We start from the raw sequence: 6,954 nt of genomic DNA on the forward strand, positions 1-6,954 counted from the left end.
TCATCTCTCTACAGTTTCAACCACAAACATTTTTTGAGCGCACAGTATATACAAGACCCTGTTCTGGTCTTCTTTTTGGGGACACGTTTTTCCAAGATTCCCTCAGGTCTAGTGAGTGAACCAAAGTTCTAAGACCCATGTTTGGCTTCTAAATGCTTCACATTGAGGGGCTATCTGGCAGTAGCCTATAGACAGTGCTGACCCATGGCTTAGCTTCCATCAAGCTGAGGCAAAATTCAGAGATAAGTGCAATATAGTGAGTTGTCAATGAAGCTAAATCTATTCCACTTAGAAGGTGGTTCTATATCCTGATGTTATGTCCTTCCACTTTTGGGTTTAAAAGTGGACTTTCTTTTTGAAATGATAGTTATTGGCAGCATTTTTCTAATGTTATTAATTGAAAAATAAAAATTTGACAACACATGACTCCTAAATAAATTAATATATGTAAGGGTATATGATGTATTACTTTGTTAATTCAAATATGTAAGGATCCCCGTTCTCTATGGTTTCTTTTCTGTAGCTCCAAGGATGATCCATGCTAAAGGGTTATAACATAATGTTTCTGTAGTCACTTCCCACTCTTTGCAAATTCATCTTGACCAGCAAAGGATTAGTCCAAACATTCAAGGAGCCAAATTTACTTTGGACGGTTGGAGTCTTGCCCTGGGAGGTGGGAGGAATGTGCTGCTTTGCAAAGTGTTGCTGAGCTGAATGATCCCTAACCTTGTTAAAATCCCTCATGGAGTCTGTCTCCACATTGTCAACTGATGTCATAAGTCTGAGTACTTGGTCCCACACATATTCTACTGGGAAAACTCATCATAATCCAATGTCATTCTAAAAGAAAAATTTTAGATATACATATATCAAATTTGACAAAGTTGACCTGAATCTGTCTTCAAAAGAAAAAAGAATGAAAATTGGAGGTTATAATTTTACCAATACCAAACCAAAGATAGACAAGTATTGCATTCATTTACATTATGCTTCTATCCTCCAAAATTTTTAAATGATGTCTGATGTTGTCTTCATCATTTAGTGACTAAAATTTTAGGCAGTTTTCCTTTAACCTGAGTTGAGTTTAGAAATTTGGCTCATTTGACATGGAGCTTCATTTCTTTCCACCAGAGGAGAAAGTACAGTGTAAAGAACTTTGGTCTGTCTGAGAGCAGAGATATGAATTTGAATCTTGACTGAAAATTATTTACTTGCTGTATTACTTTAAGTAAGCTCTTAATGTCTCTAAACCTCAGTTTCTAATGTTATTAATTGAAAAATAAACCTCAGTTTCATCATTTGTAAAGTGAGTATCCTAAGACCAACAGCACATGATTGTAATGCTTCTGGTATTAAGAACTCAAGAAATCCTAGTCTTGTCTTTTAAAAATCTAATTAAACTTCAAATTTTCATTTCAAATGAACTTATACAAGGTACTCTTTTTCCGTTTGTATTATTTTAAAAAAATAATCGAAAGAAAGAGTTTAAATTTGCTTTTCTGGTTTGTGAAGAAGTATACAAATTAACCTGGAAGGAAAAGGGTCTTATGCTAAATATTTTGCTTACTCATAATGACAAATGTCCACAGATAAGAACCACAATGGTCTCAGCTCTAATTCATGCTATTCTCCATTTAACCAAACGGTGTCCGTAGCACTGTGCTTCAGTGCAGAATTATTACTGACTCAGAGGTTTATAATCACCGCTACCCGAATCATCTGGAGTCTTCTTTAGTGGTCCCTACTTCCTTCTCTAAGATTCTATTACACATGACCCTGCAAAGGGAGTGACATGTGACAAGTTCACTTCCCACACTAGTCGGGCTGCTAAGTCTGCGTGATGTACATAATATATTTATAAGAAGGAACATTCTAAAAATAAGCTCAATGTATTCACACTCAATTCACTAAATAACTGATGTAAATTGAAGCCAGTAAGCTACAGTCATCAGCTTTTTCTAACAGCTTACTAATGTCATAAAGAACAAAAATGTTCTAAACTAGGACACCACTCTTAATTCCCTCAACATAAACTGTAATGCACACTTTTTTATAGAAATAAATGAGAGTGTGAGGAGGACGAAGAAGGTAAAGGGGGTCAAATATATGATGACGAAAGGAGATTAGGCTTTGGGTGATGAGCACATAATGCAATATACAGATGATGTATTATAGATTGTACATCTGAAGCTCATCTAATATTATTAACCAATGTTACTCCAATAAATTTAATTTTAAAATCTTTTAAATGTTTTAAATGCTTTAAAAAGATAACATAAATATATAACATTCAAAATCTAAATCTCATTTGGTAGAAATGGTTAAAAGATAACGCTGAAAAAGACGGCGAAGGTGCCAAGTTGAAAGCAACTGAAATGTGCCTGCTGGTATGTGAATCATTTCTATAAGGGATTTAGTTAAGGAATGGGGGAGTAAGGAATTATCAATATAAAGAACGAGTCAACATTATTAGTCAATTCACCATGTTAACAATAATAATGTTCAACAGCAAAGATAATCCAAAAATCTTTTATATTTGCTTTTGTACTATAACATTATTATTTGCAATAGATTTATCTTCCCAACTATACTTGAGATTTGTTTGCCTTTTTCGGTATTCATTACTTGATGGATGGGGGAAGACACCCAACAGCACCCTCAAGGGCACAGAGAAACCAGGGAGTTAAATTTTCCAGAGATATTTTACAAAATAAATTGTGTCTGTGAGTAGGAGGCAGGCCTGGAACACTGAAAGCATGGAGTGAGGCCCATCCCTATACTTTTGATCACTCTGCAGGCCATCGGCCACCCTACAGGTGGCCCATGAATAAGTCAAGTTGCAAACAGGCCTACTCAGTGCAATTAGGCCCATTTCCCTCAGGCACATACCCCACCCCTCTAGAGCTAGTGTGGTTAGAGCACTGTGGATCACAGGCCTCAAAAAAGGAGCACCTCTTTTCCAGGGCCCAAGTGAGAAAGACACACCTGAGCCCTGACTGAGAGCCTCCTGGTCTTTTTGGGGTCAGAGGAATCCTGAAGCTATAAGTCACCCATATATGCTTTCAGACATGCTTTAGATGCTTTTTTCTGGATGCCCTGCAACTAACAAAAAACTGAATGCATTGTAGAACAGATCTGTGGTCAGTGGTGGCAGAGTCTACACAGAACTTTGCTTCATAGTGTCCTGGGAAAAACCTTTCGACTTATTGCTATACTAGTCAGTATGGCTACATAGCTCATGGTGCTTTTGACTACACTGATGATGTTGTCATGTGTTCTGACCATCATCGAAACCTACAATCCCAAATTCAGATATTGTCTTTGCAGAAAAATCTTAGTTGGCATTTTTATGGCATCAAAAAAGGTGACATTGTGATTGCAAAAAAAAGTCCAAGTGATTCAAAATCAATTATTTGTAAAAGAGTAATTAGTTTAGAAGAAGACAAAAATATAGTCCACCAGATTTCTTTAAAAGCTATAGTTAGGTGTCAACAGATCATATTTGGTTAGAAAGTAATAATCTACAGAATTCTACAGATTCTAGGTACTATGGATCTATTCCATATGGACTAAGAAAAGGATGTAACTTCCTTGAGATTTGGCTTCTGAGTGATTTTGAATTTCTACATGACAGTCCTCATGGCCACAGATTTTCAGATGATTAGTATGTACTTATTCTTTTGATTTGATTATCATCCCCTGTTCAAGTGAATGTATTATTGCCACTGAATCATGTACTACCGAGAGAACAATTACTATTCAATAAAAAAGGAGAACCCCCAAATTTGGGGGACAAGTCCAAAGGAAGTTAATATGAATTAAGTGAAAAACAAATGAGCTAAGCCACATTCTGAGAGTGACCCCAAGAAAGAATTTGTAAAACAACCTTTCTGATTCTTAGGAAGGAAATAAACTGCAATTTATGAAAAATTCTCTGTAATCTAAATTCTTGGGAAGGTGACAGTGAAACAACTCGTTTCAAATCCTCCTCCCCAAACCAGACAAAATCATAAAAGTAAAATACTGGAAACACTTCTGCAGTGCTGAAAATAAGGCATGTTGTCAAAACAGAGAAGATAATCTTATCTATAAAGTCAAGTTGAAACAGCATCCAAAGATCTCACCAAGAGCCAACTCAGGTTCCCCACCCTGGAAGTGATGCTTCCAGTGCTGTGGAAAGTGAAGCAAATCTTGACAAATTTTGCCAGCAATCTCTAATAATGAGGAATGACAGCAAGAGGTGTGACGGTGGGCAATGGATGGGACAGACCCAGATTCAGAGCCTATAGGAGCTGGGTGGAAAAAGCAAACCTATGGGCACAACAGGAAACTTGGCAGCAGCTCAGCCTGCTGTCTACTCAGTTTCTCAATAGCAACACGGACTCATTCTGACCCAGAAAAGCACTTTCCTAAAATGAGGAAGGAGGCAGGACCTGAAGCCCACTGAGAAAGGGCAAGACTATGAGATGGATGAAGACCACGCCTCATGGAGGCACTTTTTCTGTTGGCACTAACTGCAGCACATATTGAAGTGGGGCCATCAATGAAACTGCTAGCTCCAAGTTTCCTCTCATTCAAAATTTTACCTATCCAGCCAGTTTCTTCTTGTATATTAAAATACATTCCCAAATTAGAGCTAGTTTGAGACACTGCAGAGTACAGCTCTCCACAATGACAAGTCACTCTCCCAATTGGTGGGTAAAAACCCCAGGGATGATTCCAGACAAAGTTATACCCATCTTGTGTTCTTGGAGTAGGCGCCAGGCTGAACACAAGATCAAATATAAAATATCTGGGCTCTGGTATGATAATTTCAGCAAAGAGTTGAAACACAACTCTTGTGACAAACGTATAGAATCCCCCACTTTTGGATCCATATGTGACCCAGGTTCCCTCATCCCGTTTAGGGTGTTGAATGATCAAGCTAATAACATTATCCAACAACATCTAACACTCCAGATTAACTATGATAAAATTTAAAAAAAAAAAAAACAGATGAGTCAGACATCTTCTCTGCAATGCAACATTGAATGCCAAAAGAGAAGAGAATCACATTAATTTTTAAGGGAAATAACCATGACTCATGAGTCCTATCATTTAGTAATGTGTCTTTTTCATACAGAGATAACAGAAAAATCTCATCAAACATGCAAATCTTCAGGAAGTATACAGCCCACGCATTCTACTTAGAAAAATGGCTTGAATGTATGGTGACAGAAGGAAATTTAACTTTGCATGGTGAACACACAATGCAATATACATATGATATTTTATTGAATTGTACACTTGAAACCTATAGCATTTGATTAACCAATGTCACCCCAATAAATTTAATAAAAGTTAAAAATAAATAAATAATAGAAAAATAAAAATAAATTTAAAAAAGAAAGAAAAATGAGTTGAGGATATGTACCAGTGGCAAAGAGGAGCTGCAAATCAAGGACTCACAGATGGAGATACAATGGTATGAAAGGCCCAGATACAGAATTAAAACATATAATCTAATTTAAATGACTTAGCAAATAAGGTTATAAAACAAGATGTAAATGTAATTCTTAAAAGAAAAGATAAAAATTTAAAAAGAATACTATTTTAACAATGCAGTAATTATCTAGGAAAAACTCCCAGAGTATACCAAGAAAAACTTAGAAAATGGAAAGAAATGTAATCCCTGACAAATTATTCATCTTCATAGGTAATTGTCATTAAATACTATTTTATATTAGTAACTCAAGGTCTAAATGAAATCATTAGTAAAACTAAATATGTCTTTAACACACAAAATTACTGAAAAAAAATTAAAGAAAAATCAGACACTATATTGACAGAGAATAAATGGGAGAAGGCAGAAAACATAACATGAGATAAAAGAAGTAATAAATATATGTCCTAAAAATAAATGTAAAAGAAATAATCTCATCTATTAAAAGGAAAGACTCAATTGGGTCAAAAAAGATAATCCAACTCTGCATTATTCATAAGCGATATACTCAAAATAAAGTACTCAGCAAAGTTAAGATAAAAGGTGAAATAAAGACATATTCTGCTAATAGTTCCTGGAGAAGAAAGAGAACAACAAGAACAACAACAACAAGAAAACATGGGTTACAAACATCAAAATAGAAATCAAACAAAAAAGCAGTAATAAGAAGTCATTTTGTTAAGAAGTAAAAATTCACAATGAATATTATCTGTCATAAATATTATGTAACAAATAGCATGCTGTTATATAGTTTAAAACTTTCAAAATAAATTACCATAAATCTGAAGAAGTTAACATAATTATTGCATTTTTTAAAATTAGGCAGATAAAAATAATAATAAATAAAAATCATGTTAATATCCTTATAAAGGCCAAATTTACAGAGTGCATCTCAGTTTCAAGCTTCCATGGAATATTTGTGAAATCTAACCATATATTAAGTAGTGACATAAGTCTCAACAATTTCAAACTGTTGAAAAGGTACAGACCATATCCGACCACAATGCAAAAATAAAATTAGAAATAATCATTAGAAAAACACAAAAACTCTCTAATTATTTGGAAGTTTAAGAAATAAAAACTGGAAGGAATGAAGGAGGGATAGAGGGTGGGCATGAAAGAACACATGTTTAAGGACCTCAGGTCAAAGAGGAAACAAAAACTGCAACGGCCAACTCTTTGGATATTAATTATAATGGAATATTATATATAAAAACTTATGAGATATAAATCTAAGTCAGTTCTCAGAGAAAAATGCATATAACTTTACTTGTTTTTCTTACTTACCAGGTCTCTCTCTTCTCATCATTTTTCTTTTTTAATTCATCTAGAATGTTTTGCTGTCTTTCTTCTGTTTGAAAAAAATATGCTGAGAAAAGAAAAAGATAGAAAACAATGTAGCTAAAGTGAGACTCAAATTACAGGCAGAATTTTTTTAGCATAAAAAAATTAATCATGTCAATCATGCAGAA

The 6,954-nt window shown here is 34.6% G+C and overlaps 1 pseudogene; it reads left to right on the forward strand.

Moving 5' to 3' along the window:
- Positions 1–3,077: 3,077 nt before the first annotated feature.
- Positions 3,078–3,684, forward strand: LOC120607122 (mitochondrial inner membrane protease subunit 1-like; annotated as a pseudogene).
- The last annotated feature ends 3,270 nt before the right edge of the window (positions 3,685–6,954 follow it).

Source organism: Pteropus medius, unplaced genomic scaffold, assembly GCF_902729225.1.
Source record: "Pteropus medius unplaced genomic scaffold, Ma_sr-lr_union100, whole genome shotgun sequence".
NCBI classification, from domain to species: domain Eukaryota; kingdom Metazoa; phylum Chordata; class Mammalia; order Chiroptera; family Pteropodidae; genus Pteropus; species Pteropus medius.